Source organism: Pezoporus flaviventris, unplaced genomic scaffold (assembly GCF_033815535.1).
Source record: "Pezoporus flaviventris isolate CSIRO_AGI_PZ_B2104156 unplaced genomic scaffold, CSIRO_AGI_Pfla_v1 ptg000143l, whole genome shotgun sequence".
In the NCBI taxonomy this organism is placed as follows: domain Eukaryota; kingdom Metazoa; phylum Chordata; class Aves; order Psittaciformes; family Psittacidae; genus Pezoporus; species Pezoporus flaviventris.
The window spans coordinates 657,033-677,809 of record NW_026892691.1 but is presented as its reverse complement, the minus strand read 5'-3'; positions in this window follow the sequence as shown (position 1 = coordinate 677,809).

Sequence of the window (20,777 nt, the reverse complement as noted above, 5' to 3'; positions counted from 1 at the left end):
CTGTAGTACCCCAGCTAGATACATAATTTCTAAACACTGACCCTCAGTCATCACACGAGACCTACACACAGATATTTCCAGGCTGTAAACTGAAAAAGAACAACAACAAAAACATTTCCAGACAGCCACTAATGTGTTACAGGGGAAGGGCAAGAAGAAATGCAGTGAGACAACAACTCCAGAAAGATAGCCCAGCCTTGCTATGAGGTAACCACCAGCAGACAGCCCACAGGGGAAGGCAGAAGATGCTTCTGCCTGGATCAAAGCACCTAAGACAATTCTGGGCCACTGTGTGCTTCGCATGTGGAGTGGTGACACAACAGTCTCCCAAAGTGCTGTCCTGCCACTGAGGTCACTGAGGTCCTTCAGGTCCTCCTGGGGAATGGGTGGGATCCGAAATGCAAAGGAATTTTAATAAACAAGAGTCAATTTCCTATGAGGCAAAGCAGAAAGTCCTTCTGTGCAGAAGTACAGCGTTCAATTTGTTATGTAAATCCTTCACAGAACATAGAATCCAAGACTGGTTTGGGTTGGAAGAGACCTTAAAGCTAATCTGTTTTCAACCCCTGTCACAGGCAGGGACACCTTCCACTAGACCAGGTTGCTGCAAGCCCTATCCAACCTGGCCTTGAACACTGTCAGGGATGGGGCAGACACAGCTTCTCTGGGCAACCTGTGCCAGGGTTTCACCACCCTCATAATAAAGAATTTCTTCCTCACATCTAATCTAAATCTACCCTCTTTCAGCTTAAAGCCAGCCCCTCTTGTCTTGTCACTACAGGCCCTTGTAAAAAGTCCCTTTACAGCTTTCTTTAGGTATTAGATGTGTGGAGGTCTCACTGTTTTCCTGATCCATATGAAATTAATAATGTCTGCTTTATTTCTATGCAAACATCACTAGTTTTATGCTGCACATTTAGACTCAAGCCTCTTCCCCCCATTTCTCTTTTGCTAAGTGATTAATAAATTTTTAACTCCTATAATTTTAAAAAGCAGTTTTGCCTTGTAGTGGTGCCCCAGCCCCCCTCTGCCCCCCAGCTGTTACTACCATTTTGGAAAAAAAAAAAAAAAACCTGTATTTTAAAAGCACAATTCCAGAAGTAGTAGCATGAAGGGAAAAACAGCTTAAATTAGTTAGTCATGACAGTAAAAAGTTTAAGACATGCTACCCAGAACTGAGGAACACAGTTCAGAGTTAGTTACTTAAATAAAAAGGATATTAACTGTCAGAGGTGCTAAGCAAGACAGCATCATTTCTGGTCTCAAGTCACCCATAGTTTCTTATATAAACTAATCTGATTTTCTTCACTGCTTGAATCCCATCTGGTTAGCTCCTCACAGCAAAGTCAAGTTGCATCTTCTCTAAGAAGCGTTTGTACAGGCATAGCAAAAGCCCTCTGCTGAGATATGTCATGGTTTCCTAAGGTGTGTGTTTCCATTCAGCACTGCACTTTAATTCAGCTGGAGAGATATTTTCAAACTTGTTATACCCTGTGATCTTGAACAACAAAATAATGAGCTGCTTACCCAGATGCCTCTTCTGAACAAGACACAGTGTGGGCTGCTGTAAAAGCTTCTGTAATCATTAACTCCTTCACTATGAAGCTGAGTGTTGTTTGGACACAAAACACAGGAGGCCTGGACTTGCCAGGAAAGCATGAGTTGTGATAGGAATTGCACACTATCCACAGCAGCAAGTTAGACCTTTGCTAATAGCCTGGAAATGCAAGACCTGTAAATAAACCTGCTTGGACTGATAAGAGGAGGTTATCAATATCCACCCTATTCCACAAAGACTTCTGCACTGCAAAGGTGAAATCCTTTTTCCTGATTTCATTGCTTTTGTGCCTGAAATAGAAGAAATCAAAGTGCTCTGAGGCTGCCTGCTGCCATCTGTCAGTTTAAGAAAGAAAATATGAGGATGTGTCAAGACAGCATCATTAAGACCATCTGGGAGCTCTGGGCACTGGGCAAACCAATTCCTCTAATTGTGGTAAGTATATTCTATGGGATTCCTTTTAATTGTTTCACAGATCATCTTTGTTAATGTAGCAAAGCTCAGTAGTGGCTAGAGCACACCCTTACAGAATAGCAGGGACACGGACTAATACCTTGACTCTGTCAAAGAAATGCACACAGCATTGTGGTAAATACACTAATCTCCCTTTTTAGACATGATAGGTAAGTATTTGATGAAATTTCTCAAGTCATTGAGTTGATTTCTTTTTGGGGGTGTTTAGAGGTTACAGGCAACCCCACTGTATCTCAGCTTTGCTAGCATACATTGAGCTACTTCATTTTTTTTCTCCCAGGAATGGACAATAAGTCTGTACATTGACATTTATTTAAACATTTACTGTGACTCAAAGCATCATCAAGTAGGGATTTAAAGCCTAAAGTAGTTGCCTGATGATTAATTTAGCCTCCTAGCATTGCTGATTAAGGGCTCAGTTTACTTAAGAAGGATTTTTTGAAGTCAAATAGATGCAGACCTCCTCAGAGAAGATGATTTTACACATCTTTAACTATCTAATTAAAACAAGTAAATGGTTTCATTTACTATTTTTAAGAATTTATCTACTCCTTGTTTTTACTCTAGAGCAAATAAAGTTGTCAGATTCGTCATTTGTGGTCTCAAGAACATCAGTAAATGAAACTTCTCCTATGTATTGTTAAATTACTTTTTTTTTCTTTTTGTGGTATTAAGCACAGAACCGCAGTCTTGTCCTGCACAGTCATTAAAAGCAAATCAAACCAGACAACAAAAACAACCACAAAAAAACAAGCCATAAATCAAAGTGTTCCTGGTGAAGTAAATTCTTACTGGTTTGGGTTTGGTTTTGCTTGGTTAGAGGCTTCTTTTTCTTTTGGTTTGTGGTTTTTGGTGAGTTGTTTGCTTGGTTTGGTTTTTTTCTGATGTTTACTTTTTTTATATGCAATTTTAAATGTTTTAGCTCCAGAAAATTTTGCTTTTAAAGAGATTTTGTTTTGCATTTCAGGTAGTATAAGATGTTTATATCTGTGTTCCATTTCTTCAAACAAGCAGAAACATCATGTTTTGGTTTAGGCCATTATTTTTCTTTCTTTAGCTATATTAGCAAACAGCACATGCTGAAGCTGATGTGGAGGACCTGACAACCACAATATTTTCATTTCAAGGAGTTATCACAATAGAGCTCCAGCCTGGTACTCTCAACAGACAGCTGGCTACAGACCATAGCATAGTGATAGGAACAAACTGGGATATTCACTTCAAAAGCATGTCCCTGGTCCAACCTAAACCACGCTTTCGAGTTTTCCCCTGGATCTGCTTAAACATCCTCCAACAGCCTGGTTGCTTCCAATAAACCAACTGAATTATATACTAGCGTACAGCCACAGGATCCTTCCAGCACAACTATTATACTGACACTGTCTTTTATTCCAGGATAAGTTTCAGATATAGAGAATGTCAAAACATTGAAGGCTTTTTCTGATTAAGGACAAAAGTCTGTTATATGCTTTTCAGAGCTACTATTGCTCTAGATTTTCTTGTTTTCTCAATACATTAACCAGACAAATTTAGTTACTTCTTACAGCTATCTAGACACCTGAAAAGGACTATACATTCTGAAAGGTGAAACAAACTGTTATTTTCTTTATTTATGTATATGACTGCATCAGAAAAAAAGAATAGGAAAATTGCACAAAAGAATAAACAAGCTGGTTTTAACTCATGTTTGATTTTTTTAAAAGCAGTCATTAAAGTTTCAACCCTATTTAAAATTTCCCACAGTTATATTAAAACCAAAGCATTGCCATACTGCAAGTAGATATATACCATAGGGCTACAAGAACACATTTCTTATTGACAGTGAATTGCACTTCCTGTGAAGAAGAATAAACATATTCTAGAGGCTGGTCATACAGAAAGGTCATACAATGCATTTCTGATTAAAAGCAGATTTTAAGTTTTCTTAGCTTCTTCTAAATGTGAATTGTGATTCACGTCATGCTATTCAAACCAGCCCAACTCCATAAGACCCTTAGATTTGCTTTTGTCGAGCATGAAATCAATGCCCAAAGATCTTTTTTCCATCTACAAGATGGATATTCTCAATGAAATCTAACAGCTACCCAAGGATTTGTAATATCAGAGTAGTAAAGTGGCTACACACAGCCAGTGAACAAGAAACCCAGCTCCATTCTGGCTGACATACTGGACCACAGGTTAAAACAACAAAGCTGGTTCTTTTTCCCTTTTCCTTTCATTTTTTTTCTCAATTCTGCCAATAAATTGACATGTTATCTTTGGCAAATCAGTTTATTAGCAGCTTGGAGATAAAAAAACTCGGCTAGCTGTTGCAGAAGTACCTGCTACAGACAAGTGGCACAGTTTTATTCTTATTACAACTGCAGACTGTACCTCTATACTGTAAGCAAGACGTGATGAAGGCAAAATATTGAAACCATGGCTGGACAAATAATATGATGAACCCAGAGAGAAGAAGAAACACGACCAGAAAACCTCACCAAAATTAAGGGCTTAGGCTGTAAGACAAGGTTTTATAAACAAGCATTAAATGAGAGAAAAGAAGATCGAGCATGGATATTTAAACTTCAAAATATGACTGCTACTAGCATTGCAGGTTTTTTTTCACCCATGCTCTTATTTCAGAAAACACAGGGCATCTATTTTAAGAAATGAATTTTACCTGTGGTATTTTGAAAGCTCAGGAGAAAATAAAAGTCTATTGATTTTATCTGCAGACAGAAACTCAGACACAAATCAAGGTGAAGTGACAAAGCTAATAAAGGGCAAACCATCACAATGAAGTACAAGAGGGCAATTTACTCAAGTCCTTGAAGCAGCCCATTAAAACGAGGCTGTGCTGCATAGTCAGCATCATTTTTGGATTTTTACAATCAAACTACTTGGCTAACACCAATTAATGAAAGTTTACCTTGTAATCAAACACCTCTATAAACCCATTTCCACCAGTTTGTGATGCCTGTGAAGATCACAGATTTTACTAGCTCCAAAACTTTGCGGAACGGATCTTATGAACATGCACTGTATTTGTCTTAAGAAACTGTAAATTCTGCATAGTTTTCTAGCAGCCTTAATCATGAGCCCTTAAAAATCACTTTTCATCAATAGGTGGCTAAATAGTTCACAATGGAGAATGATTTTAGTTTTCAGGACTGTATCAGTCTGAAAAGCATTCAGTTCTCCTGAGTCACAGCCCAGTATTTTTAACAGTCATACAGGTTTGTCATTTGGATCACTGCTTTTTGGAAAAAGTTAATGCTTCAAAAGTGTAGCAAGGTGTGGTCATCTGTTGAAAAATAACTGCAAAGTATTATCCAGTACATTAAACAGCATTGACTGGATTCTGACCTGTCAGATACACACGTTATCTATTTTCCATACAATACGATAACATTCCTGCAGCCTCAATAGTATTATAAAACATACTCACAGAATTTTGCTCAACAAAATAATTCATTTCGGCTTCAAGACAAATCAATATTATGACTACCAGCAGGAGATCAGGCACATGCTTCTCTCCTTATCTGGCCCAGGATAATCTCAGCTACTCCTTTGGAGCATTTTATATCAAATTGTTATGCATATGCTTGCAAAAATGACAACTAGGTGCAGAGTCATTATCTCCCCATTTAAGCCTTATTCTAATGTCATGTCAGCAAACCAAGAACTGGTCAATTATTTTGCAAGTAATCCAGAAATAAAGGCAAAACCATAACAAAACCCAATAAAGAAAACCCCCCAAATATGAACTGTAAATAATTTCTGAATAGAAAGATTATATATATATACACTTGAATCTATTATTCACTACAAGTTATCACTCTAATCCTTCTGTAATGTCTTTATTTATAGAAAACAGCAAATGAGCTCTTCCTGCTGTCTGCTCTGCAGAGCCACACTAGCTGAAGAATAACAAGCTGGTCTCATTCTTTTCTAATGTGATTACTGGAATTAACAATACTTCTTCCACAGTCCTTATTGTCATCATTATTCTGTAATGACAAAAATGCGGTGATTGATTCTTAAATTCAGGTGAAGCTCACAGTTAAAACAAAATGTCTTTTTTAATTTTTCTTTTTTTGTAGTGTAATTCAATAGATTTTTATCTGAGAGTCAGTGAGGGAGAATAAATGAGACACAGAAGTGATGCTTTCCCTCAGAGACTCACCCTTCAGACAAGATCTACATGCAGAGGGTTTTCATTTATCTTAATGAAAAACGGCAGATCATTAATATGCCTCTAAAAACTCAAGGTGCACACTCCAGTAAAGATGTGAGGAATTAATGGGCTAGCTACTCACCCTACGATGGCTTCTTGGATGTTCAGCAAGCAAACTGAATGAAAAGCCCATTTAACCAGGCAGCTGTGCACAGATCCTGCTCTGGATAGGCTGGAGGGTGCTTCAGGGATCCCAAAATCTGAGCAGGGATTAAAAAAAAGGACCTTAACCCAGAAACTGCTTTCATCTTCTCTACAGCAAACAGGCCAAGGACTAGCACTCATACGGAAGGTCCTTTATTCATACCTGAATTCTGTTTTTCCAACCCATTTCAGGCAGAGCCAAGAATTTATCCCACTCAGTCCACTTCACTCCAATTTGTTGGGTTTTCTTTTGGAAGGAATATATGATGGAAAATACTTTGCATTTACCTCATAAAATTTAATCAAACACACAATGTCCTTTTTCAGCCAGCACAGCCAGAAATATTGTCCATTAAATGAATACAAGAGGAAACATTTCAAAGGCTGTTCCTAGTTCCCAGAACTGTTCATTCATAATGAACATCTAAGCTGCTTTCAATAGATGTTGGAAGTAGTAAATTGGAAATAGAAGACAGAGCCTGGAAGCTTTGGGGTGGGCAGGGGGGAGTAGGAGAATACCAGAAAAAAACCTTTTAAATGTGTTAAATTTCAGACCCATCAGACTGATGCATTACTATAATGCTTGCCTGCAAATCACTGGATTATTTTAACTGCCAGCCACATTAGTGTGTAACACTCCCATGTGTGTGCTGATGTTGCAAATGATACAGAATCCATGAGTGAAGGCAGCTATGTTTTATCCCCAGCTCTCCTGAACATCTCATCTCCCATGCCACACCATGTGGGATGCTCCACCTGCCTCAGCCTTGTTCTTCCCACTGGATCACCCTCCGGCTCCCTCGGGATTGATCCAGGGAATATGAGCTGTGTGACAAATTGTTGAAGAAGCACAAGTAAGTATACATCTATGGTGCATAAATGAGCCTTTTACATTTCAGAGCAAACATGGGAGGTGGGTGGGAAGGCTCTTTTCTTCTGATGGATGATTATAAGAGATACAAAGAAAATGATGAGTTCACGTCTTACATGTCTGAGACTGATTACAGAAGTACAAACGTTTTTCTGAAGATGCCAACCCATTTAGACACATTTTTCAGCTCCTGGTTATTTATAAACAGTAGCTCCCAAATGCTTGTTATCGAGGCACTAAAGGCAAATTTGAAGAAAGCCGTTACAGGTATTCTGAAACATCTCTCTTGTCCCATTATATACAATTTTATCTAACACTTTCACTCAAAACCTGCATAGCTGAATCATTCTCTGTGAAGAATGCAAGATTTATTCAAGTTTGAAATGTTAGCTGTCTGGTTTGTGTAATTTTCTATTTGCTCCAAGTACTCAGATATTTAATTCTACCAGCCCTTAGAGTACAATTGTACCGACACTAGCACGGGCCTCATTGCAGTAGTTGGAAAAGCTTGGTCTTGGGCTTTATGGACACAGATGCATCCCTTTCTCTTTCAGATTCTGCACTTCATCCTGCTGTGATGGGGAAAGCAAGGCAGCAATCCCAAATCCATCAGATTCTTCTTGCCTCTCAGCTTTCACACAAAGCACTGACAAAAACATTAGTGGCTTCAAATGCATAACCCTTTGGCCTTCCTTCTGCAGAGAAGTTAGTGTTGAGGAGCTGACTGCAGCTCCCAGGCGTATTTTCAGCAATGCTCTGTACAGTCATTGCATTAGTTTCTCAGCAGTTCCCAGTGTACTGTAAATGTAGCTGCATTTCAGTTTCTATTAGGCCATCACAGCTGTTGCTCCCTTTCTTGTCAGAGGAAGAAAACCTTTTCAAGCCAAAGTGGCTTAAATCTTCGAAACCTCAAGACAAGAAGAAATGTTTCTTCTGCTTGTATTTTTTCCAGAGTTCTCATAGCTTGTTTCCTGTTTTGGCTTTTCAAAGCAGACACAGAAATATCTCCTTTTCCTCTAGTCACCAGAGTAGTAAAGAACTCTGATCACTGCATATTTTGCATACTCATCTGTGTTATAAAAAATTGTCCATTTTAAGCTGGCGTTTTGTCTCGACAACTGCACTGGACATCATATAGCAGTTTGGGATTGCTGCCTTGTTCTAGGTAGTAATCTTTGTGCTTTTTTTTATGTACACAAGAAGGATACTGCTACTACACACCTGTTGCTACTTCCAGCTTTTTTTCCTGAAACCAGATATTGGACTGAATAATTTTCCTTATGCTTGGTAATCTAGATGGTATTCTTTACTGTAGGATAATTTTGAAGTTATTACATTCCAGGGAAGGTCTTAGTTGGAAATACAAAAGGACTCTTTCTGCATGAGCTTGTGCCTTTTCAGTATTAACAACTCTAGCATCTTTCTTTGTAACTATTTTTATCTCATCAGCGTAAGTTACACTTAATACAAGAACGCTGAATGATGAAGAACATTGGAGATGGAATACGGGTATCAAATTAGATCTGAATCACTGCAGTGTTTGGTAGCCATTTCTACAGATTTTTCCAATACCAGTTTTCTGATATTTGTTCAGAAAATTAATATAAAATAAAAAAATAATAGGTATAGTCCAAATAAGGCTTAATCTTATCAAAATGGTTACCAATTTTCCCAAAGGTCAGAACTTTCTCTTCTCTCCTAGTGGCCTACTTCAGCTGGGATCTGAAGTAAATGTATTAGACAGCTGTATGTGTAAATATCAAATCTTCTCTGGATAATTTGCTTTAACATGATTTACAAAGGAAAGTCACCAGCATTATTAAAGTTATTATGTGATTGCAGAATATTCATAAATACTTCTGCAATATTCTGCCAGAAACAGTGTTTACCTTGACTTTCTATTTATCAGTGTGCTCCAGTAAATAAAAAGAAATAAGTGGAATAAAAACTTGGGTTATAAATCAAGATGGCTCTCCTATATAAGGGGACTAGTCTACCTTCATTGGCGGTGGTCCCACTCTTTATATTTCTTGTCCAAGTGTCAGAAGATAAACCTCTTGAATCATCATGTAAAGAACTTGAATTAAAAAGAGACAATAATCCTTAACTCAGTTATTTCTGTTATAAACTATACTCTTTCTTAGAAACAGGATAGGATTCCAGAAAAAGGAAAGTACATCTTGTTCTAACAGTATGTTTAATTGAATTTCAGTCTTTTGAAAGTAGATAAAGCTGACCTTCATGCTCAGCACAGTTCATTTCAAGAAAGAAATTAATAAAGACTACTAAGACTATAAGGATTTCTCCATCAGCTACTCCTATGTTACATTTTAAGTGAACATAACACTAATGCAAATTTATCAGAAACTCAGTTATTGTAATCCCATGTAGCTCACCTAAAAGTTAAATCCATTTACTGAAACTCCCTCAAAATTACATATTCATCTATTTGCCATTGCAGATCTTTTTCAAACTTAGGAAGTATTTTAATGTTTTTATGTAACTTATATTCCCAAATTATCTTTATTAAGAGTTTTTAGCTTGAAATATGATTACAAACATACCTGTATTTTACTGCAATTTAATGACAGTACAGATATCATAATGCATTAAGTAGGTGGGTCATTTTACTTTCTTAGCATGAGTGGCCCAGTAACCTATTTCAAATAGTGCATAGTGAGAAAAGAACTATAACAAATTCATAAAAGCTTTAATAATAAAAAATAAAAAATAATTTAAAAAGCTGCTACTTAGGACAGACTCATTCTATTTTCTTGAGCAAAAAGTCTTAACTGTCTTGCAATGATCCTATATCAAAATGTCACACTCTTCAATAGAAACACAAGGCATATTGAAGCCTACACAGTAAGACAGGTCAATCAGCATCTCACCTATTTTTAAAGAAAATCTAACTTTTCAGTTATATTGTGACTCATATATAACACAGTTGATCACCCATTGATACCCTGAACCAACCTCTTAGGCTTCATAGAGCACACGTGAAGTGGAGCCCCAAAATTTCTCCTGCCAGAGCAATCCAACAGCTCTGAACAGTTATATCTCAATCCTGCCTTCTTTTGATTTAACAAGGCCCTTAGCAGCAGGCTCTTCCACCTAGAAAAAAGAAGAAAGACAGTATACTCTATAATATATACAAAATACAGTAGTGGATCTGTTTTGTCTAAGATGAATTTTCATCAGAGCTTCCCCTGGCTCTTAGCCAGCTATGTCGGAAGAAAGGCACCAGATCAATTTTCCTGTATGTTTTGGGTTTTGATTTGGTTTTTTGTTTTGTTTTTTTTCATTTAGCTATAATCCTCTGTCATTAAACAGGAAAAAAAAAAAATCACCTGGAGCTGACGAAAACATCAAAAAGTCAAATAGAGGGCCAGTTTTAATCAGTATTTCATTGTTTATCTTCAACCTTCTAATTTATTTACAAGGAACTAGGTATATGATCAGATTTCAAAAAACTAAGCACTTAAGTGATTTGATTGAAATTAGGACAAACAGGTTTTGTCAAACAAAGCTGATTTTTTTTTCTTCTAAAATAAGTTTGGTTAATTAAATTATTTTTGGTGACTTAGTAACCTAAGTGGGAGAGTATTTTAGAGAATATTATTTCAGCTAATTAATTTTATTATAATTAAAGCCGTAAATGAGGTTTTATTCCAAAAGAAGTTAATTCAGAATAGGGCATTCTAATTTACTTTTAACTCCAATCAGTGAAAATTTCACTGCTCTTATCCTGGAAGAAATAAGCTTTCAAGAAAATTACTTAGCTTCCATAACTTGTTTTTATCACTAAAGAATACGCATTCAGCCTTAATTTCAGTGATGAAGAAGTAAGGAGACAGTCATTTCACAAGAAACCTCATACTGCACACTATGTTCAGCTTTGGTAAAAAAACAAAAAAAAAATAATGTGGAATACAGTTCCATGTTAATTGGCATAAGGAACCAAGAATGTACATCACAGGTAAGGTTAAGAATTCAAAAGCCAAAAGAATAGCCAAGTACTAATAAGATGCTAGGACAATTGCAATCCTTCAATGAGTTTCCAGAAGAATACCACCATCAACCAAAAACCTGTTATTGCCATGACATATCATCACTGAGACATTCCTAATGATTCTCTCCTAATATATTCTAATAATAGTGTCTCGATTTCTAAACATAGTTCAGTATAAAGAAATCTGGGAATATCTTTTTAGTGTTCAACAGATACGGCAAGATATGGTTCATTTTTGAAGTGAATTTGGTAAATCAAATAAAATTATGTGCCTCACAACACAGCAAAGTTAGATCTCATGAATTCCTCTACTCAGCCTTTCTCAGTCATTTTTCTCCACAGCCCATGTAACACTTTTGATATCTCTAAGAATTTCAGTTCACTAGGTTTCTTAGGGACCACGGGTTAAGGGCTTGACTATGTCAAGTGAGCTTCATGGTTGATAATTATTTATGATACAGGTCCCCAGAAATTATTTTGTTGGATATATCAAAAAAAGGGGACATAAAGGGGAGAGATGGGACAGAAAGCAAACAGTCAAGCTGCTTGACTTACTTTCCTTCTATATATGCCTTTGCTGGTACACTTCATTTCCCTTTTAAAAAAATATACATACATATACACACACATGCAGAAGGCAGATGCAGAGACACTGCATCTTTACATTAATCATTTAAAAGAATGAATAACTTAAAAGAATAAATAATTACAGAAGCATTTGATCTTTTTAAGGGTACAGATGGCAGGGGAAAAAAAAATCCACACTACACAGACCAGTAGAAGCACCAAGTAGCACCTAGACAGCATCTCAAGCAGGTAAGGAAGATGTACTACATACAGCATTAAGAGCTCTAGTTTAAAGGAAATCAGACTAGGAGAGTTCAAGTCCTTTGGAGACAAAGGCTAGAAGATTAGTGATAGCTCCAGGCATATGGAATGGCTTGACTTTCAAAGCTGACTGGAAATGAGGGATATTTACAAGTATTTCCTCCAGGCACTTGATGCTTTTAGCTTAAGCCTGGGTTATAGCACATTTCTTACCACCACCGTTCTTGGAAGAAAAACTGAAGTTCAAATGTACTTATAGTATATCCATTTACCCTTGAATTACAAATTAACATGCCCTGTCAATTGACAAACCTTTATCTATTCAAGAGGTTACAGAAGCTGCTTTTTTTCTCAGTATAATTTCACTGGAAGGTGCTGTTTTCAAATGAAAGGAGGATTGGAAAGGCCAGCAGAGGCCAGGAGCTAAAAAATAATAAGCTTAGAAGCCACAAACACCAAGAAAGAGATGAAGAATAGGGCAGGAAAAAAAAAAAGTGGCCCTAAGATGATAAATTTAAGACACAAAAAAGAAACAAATTTGCCTTTGTACAAGCAGTGAGAGTTTCACTGGTTTCCAATTCAAAGAGAAAATGAGTTTAAAAGTTCTGATATTGGACCCAAGAGCTGTGTCTCCACAGAATACTGCTTTCCTTGCTGCATTTACTTTGTATGCTCATCTAAGTCCAAGAGAGACAACCGATACAAAAACAATGCAGAAGCTACATGGCTGAAAAGACACAGGAATTAAACATTCAGATACCCATACCCAACAGATTGATTTTTTTTTTTAATGGAGAATTTTACCTTTCTTTGCAATCTTAAAAGAAAACCTGAGATCCAGGTATTCATGCCAAATAACTACAAGAACAAGAAATCCTTGCAGTAACCTCTAAATGACCTGAATGTGCTTCAGTCTTCTTTAAGAGAGTGCTTTGTGGAATTATACCTAATTTTGCAGTAAGGTTTTAACATAACTATTTTGTTTATTCTTCACTTACTAATAAGCAAAAAGCCCTTCACATAAGAAATTAACAGCAGTTCCAGGAAGTTGCTCATATGGGGAACTCTAAACAAAGCTCCATAACCCTTCCGTTTTCACAGAACATCTAGAAATAAGCAGAGAAGAATGCATAAGCTCTTAAAATAATCATAATGTATAAAGCAAGACAAGGAAGTAGGACACTATGTAGGACACTACATCATTCTGATCCTGGTAAGAAATTCAGTCCTCTACCATCATTGCTTTGCCTATTTTCAACTTCATGAAAAGATTGAGAACTCAGTTCTCCTCCTGTATTTGGGGCTAGATTAATTAGGGGCTATTCATATTGATTAGCTATGACAGCCAGCAGCTAGTTATAAACAACAACAAAAATTCTTTCTTCTCCTCATACTGACCTACCATGGGAAAATTTGTGTAGGTGCAGCAGAAGAGAAAAGTGGTCACCTCCTCTACTCTTCTTGGTACTTTCTTAAGCCAGAGGACTTAATAAGCGATTGTTTTTCATTAGCATTCCTTCTTGTCTCAAGCCTTTTCTTCTCTTGCCCTAAGTTAATTTAAACTCTTAAAGGAAAAAGGAGGGGAACAATGAGGAAGGCAGGCCCTTTCTCACTGTTTGACATAGATATTTTCACCAACATTTGCAGGTAGGAAAACAGCATGGGACTGATTAAAGACAGTTTTATTCTCTCTCATTTTACTCTCCTTTTTGTTGCTCTGGGCTAAAATTGTGTTACAAAGGAACAGACACATTAGCTAAACACAGGCTCTTCCCACAATCAATATTGCAGTGAGCTGAGTCACAAGAGTAAACTGGCACATACTGCTTATATGCATTCCTGGGCATTTGTTAGACTTGGCTCACTCCTTATTCACAGGGACTCTCACATATTTTCTCCCTTTTCTATGAAAACTAAGTTATCACCAGAAGACAGACTTCCTGCTACAAGCACTAATAGCCGACAGACATATTAGAGCACTTATACATTGGTTTGGGTTGGAAAGGACATTAAGATCATCCAGTTCTCACCCCCTGCCATGGGCAGGGACACCTTCCACTAGATCAGGTTGCTCCAAGCCCCATCCAACCTGGCCTTGTACACTGCCAGGGCTAAGTCATCATCATCATCATCATGGCTTGACTTCGCGAACGAAGATTTGGGAGGAAGGGCTTTACCCACGCTTACTACAAGCACGCTGATGACTAAAAAGGCCAATGTGGGATAGGCAAATCCAGTTGCAAAAAGCACAGCGAAAGGTCTCCTCGGATGGGGTGCAACTCTTTCTACATTGTCTTTTCTCCTCGAGACTGATTCTGTGTGAGTTCTCAAAGGAGACAACGGCATTATGTATGGTCTCCAAGTCTCCCAATTTGAGTCCAAGGTGGACCACTGATGGCAGTCAATATGACCTGCCCATGGACACACTTGATCTGATCCTTCAGTTGAGACCTGTCTGGCATGGGAGACCCTACCGGAGGCATATGCCACACCAGCATAGCTCCCAACCTCACAAGGGCAAGCAAGCTCTTTCCCCATGACAAAGGGGTGCCCGTGAAAGAGCGCCAGGGCTAAGTATATTGTTTAGATATTGCATGCAAGACACCTCAAATTAAAGCTGAGGGCAAAGTTAATTTTACACTCCAGCCCCTCAAAGTCATTATGCTATACCAGGAAAACAACAGTAATGCAGAAAATGCGCCACAGTACCCTTCTCTTGAAGCTGGGATGGGCAGAGTTACTTTTTTCCTTTTATTTAAGGAAGGTATATAGAGTCAGTAGTACACATGCATCTGCATTGTAATTTGAAGCCAGCTGTCAAAAGCATTAAGACCCACTGAGATCAAAATTGTGATATCTTAGGCTGTTACTAACATATTTACCACAGATTATCTACAGATTTTCTTAGAAATCCTTTGACACAAAAACTTGATTAAATAGAGTGGTTTGTAGGACTAGGTAGTATTTTTTTATGCTGATAGGCAGAGAAAATGCTTTTACCAGCTCAGTTTCTTAAATTCAATCTCATACAAACAAAACTGTTTTTTCCAACCAGCCCTGCTATTAGTTCTCTGACAGGTCTTGCCTCATTCATACATATTATCTGTCAAAGAATAACAATACTGGTATACTACACAACTTGGGCAAAGCATGAGGAGAACTGCAGGAGCACGAAGGAAAAATCAGTTCAACATCAGCTCTTCCAACACCGTTAGAATGCAGAATGTTTGTCTCAGGTTTCTGGCAGTTTTATAACCTCCCCAAATATGCTTTTGCACCCAGGTTTTTTATATCCTTATCTGAAAGACAGCTTTCTTCACTTGGTTTCCTACTCTAACAATTTTAGTGACAAAGTAAGTGCATATTCATTGATTTAGACAATTGATACTATAGTTCCCAGGGTATTTCTCACAGCATACAAATCAAATCCTTTATTTTCATAAATAACCGAGTTCAAGATCACTACTAATGTTACTATTCCAATTCAGGCCCTTGAGAAATCTTGTGCTACTTCAGGAAAATGTGGTAGGGTGGGGAAGGGTACAAGAAAGAAGTCATTGTGTTAGATTAAACAAGGTAGCACTGTTTAGCAAATTCAAGCAAAAATTAATGATACAGATCTGGTGATCCATGGGAAAACCACCATGGTTGGGAACATACTCCCCTCTGTTTTTCAGACAAGACCTACATATATTAAACTCTCATCTACTCACAGAAACATGTATCTGTACAACATCACTCTGACTTATCCTGAACTTAGCCTTTCCTCCTAGGAACCATCATTACATGTATTTCAGGGTTTTTCCTAAAACAAGATCTGAAAACATTCAGCTCACACTCAGACTTGACCAGTTTAACTAGAACATTAGGCAACAGTCATTATACTGGCTCATTACAGTAACTGCACTAATCAGATGTAGCAGGAACAGGAGGAAGATGCTTTCACGTAACACGGTTTCTGAACATCACTGCAGACCTCTCAGAGTAGTTCCTACTACTACTGCAGAGTGGTTTACATGCTAGATATACTGCTGAGTCTTGTCTGAAAAGAAACAAAAGCACTCTAATTTTTTTCCAGTTATACGTATTTATCAGAGAACAGATTTGCATTGCAACCAAAAAAGCCTATGTACCACATATAGAATAATATTTGAAAAAAGGCAGGCAGCTTAGCTTTACCACCTCCTGCAGTGCTATGCTGTTTCAAGGAGATAGGCAAGACACACAATTCTAATATTAGTCATTTGTTTGTCCTGTACCCTGTGCTGGTAGATGCCTGGCAAGGCCATATTTAAAGGAAGCTTTCTTGATAGGAAAACTTTTCTGCATCTTTCATATGTGCATAAACAGCATAGTAATTGACAGAGCAAGCAATAGCTGCAATATCAAGAAATCTTAGATATTATTTATAGAACAGACAGCTGTGCAATTGCAACGGCATCAATTTCATTTGCTAGTTTTTGGGCGTACCCACAGGACCATTAATTTAATATTTAGCTCACCCAAATCCAGCTACAGTGCACTTCATGCAGGCAGGCTTCTTCCCAGAAATAACTATTTTCTTAACAGGCCTTCAAACAGTTTTCTTAATTTACACTTTTCAAGCTTAGGCTGTCTTGGAAATAAGGGGCATTGGATATTCTGAGTCCTGGCAGAACACATGAATTCTAGAACTTCACCCAATATTTTTTACAGTTTGCCATAATTCCTAACTGAATTAAGGCATGTCATGAAGTGCCTTAAATCTTGACTTAAAATTTAAGAGGATTGGAGAGCTTGTGATTCTAACAGTCTCAATATGAGCCATCATTTTTATTAAGTCCATCAACATGTCCTTAGAACATCTTTCAAGACGAAAGTTACTTGTGGAGTTAGTACAGGGATCAGTAAATTTGCGAGCCCACATACAACACAAAGCCTGTATCTTAGCATGCATTTTAATATTTTTGTTTGATAAAAATTGATGAGAAACCAGATGAGAACTTAAGTAACAGACATTATTTCTCTGTGCAGTGTGTTTTCCCACAACATCCTGTCAGTTGTCTTCTATTCTTGTTATTTAGAAAATAAATTGTCACTGTAACTGAATGCACAAATTTCTCAGCCAATCAGTGTAAACTAATCCAAATACAACAGGGATAGTGCCACATATCCATAGGCTAGATTTGGTTAGGCATCTTTCAGACATGATCCATATAAAAATGAAGGAGAAGATACAGAAAATTGTGTGTCCTTTCTGAGGCAAGCCATAGAGATAAATATGTTGCAGCTTGCTTAAAAATCTTTTTATGACTGTGATACCTCTGGGTCAGACTCTATTTTGTAGAGCGCAGCAAATTTTGACAGAACAGTACCTCTTTGTGGCTGTAATACAGTAATGTATCAAATTGGTGAACAAGACAAAATGGGATGACACTTTTTCCAAGTTCACTGAAAACCAGAGGTGTGAGTCATTACACAAATGAAAAACCCAGAACTAAAGAACCCCAAGAGGACAAAACAACTCTAAAGTATACTTGAAGCATCCTCTGCTGGAATATACATTCTTTTTCTTTCTTTTTTTGTTTTTTTTTACAACAAACACACAAGGGGAAGCTTTAAACACTGAGTATGACTTCACTCACTATCAGATGTAACTGTATTTCTCATTTGTTAGGTAATAAACAGTTTGATGACTACCATTTAATTTACAGGCAGAAGTCATCTGCAAACTTCAGAAGGTCAGAAAGATGCTTGTGAAAAACATGGAGGCAAAGGAAAGGAATTTGTAGTCTGCAGAAAACAAGCAAATAAAATATAAGGAAGACTGGGGACCTGGCTAGGGTCATGAATATTTTCACAAGCCTGCAGAAAACAGAGGAGTGAATTACTGTAATGCTTTGCCAGTGGAACCTACTGTATGCTATTACTCACTTTCAAAACCTCTCTACTTCGAAGAAAGTGCTTTTGCGTGAATTTGGATGACTAAGCAGGCCTCAGTACCTGTTTCTTTTTCTTTTTTCTTTTTTCTTTTTTTTTTTAAGCCCCACACAATGGATTTTTTCATTTCAGGTACATTTCAAGAAAATATTGATCTGTTCTTACTATTCTGAAGAGTAATTAAAAATCCCTGATTGCTTCCAAGCAGAGAGCAATGCGTGCTTAATAGAAATCTTCTGCAGGTGATAACATGCAAATTTCTAATACTTTTCAAAACCCATCTGAAACATTTTCCAGAGAAAGCTCGCAAAGGTGTCCTGTTCAGGTAAACGCACATGACCCGAGAAGCAGCGCTCTGCAGGGAAGGACATGTGGAGCACATCAACCCTACTTCACTTGAATATCTGAATATTTATACAACATGCTTTTATAGAAACATACATATAAGTGTTTAGTACAAAAATATTACACCCCAGGCTTTTAAAGCATTGCTTTATATAATACCAAATGTGAAACCTCACCAGAGAAACAACCAAGAGAGCCCAATGAGCTGGTAACAGAAGTCAGCATAGAGGGGGTAAGGATATCACAGGTTTAAAAGACCCTCCAGGGAGATTTTTCTAATGTCTCACAGTTAAGCTCCAGGACTCTGATGTCATTTATTTTCTTGCCTTGAGTAGAGAAATCAGAGCATCACAAACACCCGGAATGAATGTTTCTGTCTGGTTTGATCCACTGCTGAATCAAAGCTGTCTGCGAAGCAGCCTGAAGAAGTGTGTTTAACTAGTAACATGCACTGGGAGATACAAGCTGCCATTTTTTTTAAAGACTCTCACACACAAATATATGGGAATTTGAGCTATATAAACTAGTTATGTCAGTATTTAGGAATAAGGCCTGTACTTTATTTTCCAGAATCCAAGTTTTTATACTGCATGTTCTCTACTGTCTACATTGTTCACTTGCACTGTTAAATAACATGAAACTCCACACTGACCCAGAAAAAAACACTTAAACCAGCTATTTAAGTGTTAGGCAGAAGAATATCAGAAAAGAGAAATGGCTAGGATCACATGTATGTGACTTCTTATTTAGGTGACAGGGAGGGTAACACTGCTCAAAACCTCCCCACTCTGCTGCTGTTGTCCTACAGTGGCTTTTGTGGGGAGGGAGAATGAGGTACAAGTGATATTATTTACTGTATGGAAGCTTGCAAACAAGGACTGCCATGGGATTACGCAGAGAAGAATTCAGATGCCTGGCACTCCAGATTTCCACACAGCACTCTGCTAGAGAGTGGGGTTTTCTTTCTTTTCTCTACAGCTCACATGTATCACACGTAATGAAGTAATTCAAATTGATTTTTCCTAACATAAAAATACCTCACCATGTCCCAGCCAGCTGGGTACTAACCCTAACCAGAAAGAGAAAAAAAATTCAGGGAAGGAATTCCACTTAATTTTTGGAATATTTCAAAGCCTTTTCTTACATACACAAACAGCATCTGCCTATCTGCTTGACAGCTGCTACCATATGATGGATATTAAAGCACAGCACTCCTATTCTAAAGGGAAACGCGTACAAGCATTTCATGAAATAATTGTAACACGATCGATGTTTAGTATGAGAATTTTCCAATGGCTTTCCTCTGTTTAATATCCCAAATGAGTACAAGTAAAGGTGTTACATCCTGTAACTCTACAGCTACACAAACAGAATCTGAAATAATCCTTCCCTCATTTGGGAAAACTAAAATCTGTATTACTTCTCAGCTTTGACAGCAACACTGGTAAAGCTACAAAACAAGTACTGAATGAGAGTATACTGAACACCATCCCCCCTGAGATTAATGGTTTTCACAAGATAACACAGATTTCATGAAATCTAAGGTGAATTCCTGGTCAGCAAAGCTCCAGTTTGTCCTTTCTGGATCCTCCTCTTGGAACCTGTACCTCTGACTCAGCAAAGGTTTTGTTCTTGAACTACACAGGAGAAACAAGAACATTTCTTCACTGTTTGTGTACTCTGGATTCACCTCTGTGCTGTAATCAAACAGCCCTTCTGAGGTCTTCACTGGCCATACACAGCATCTGCTTTCAGTCACCCCTCCAAAGTGACTCCAGCCTAGACAAACTTGTGACATCCTTCCCTGGTCATTTAACAACTGAGTTTATGCTAAGAAGTTATATTCCGAGTCTCATGTTTCAAAACAACCTCTCCTCCCACAGCTAAGAAAAAGCAATGGAATTCGCAAATGGTTTTACAACACATTTTACTATAGTTATTCAAGTATCACATACTTAGAGTACACTAGCCAGCCCAAATTAGAGCCCAGTTTGCTATGCGCTACAGAACCAAAGACGGTCTCAACATTGCTTATTTTCCTCTTCTCCCTAAAGCACACAGAGACAGGAGTTCCCTTGGCATGGAATCATAGAATCTCAGACTGGTTTGGGCTGGAAGGGACCCTAACATCACACAGTTCCAAACCTCCTGCCATGGGCAGGGACACCTTCCACTAAATCAGGTTGCTCCAAACCCCATCCAAGCTGGCCTTGAACACTGCCAGGGATAGGGCACCCAAAGCTTCTCTGGGTAACCTGTGCCTGGGCCTCTCCACCCTCACGGGAAAGAAATTCTTCCTTTTATCTAACTTAAATATCCCTGCTTAAGTTTGAGAGAAACAAGGTTCAAACACTACAAAGTGAATCCATGCATAGGTTTCTCCCCACCTTTCCATATTAATTTTCCA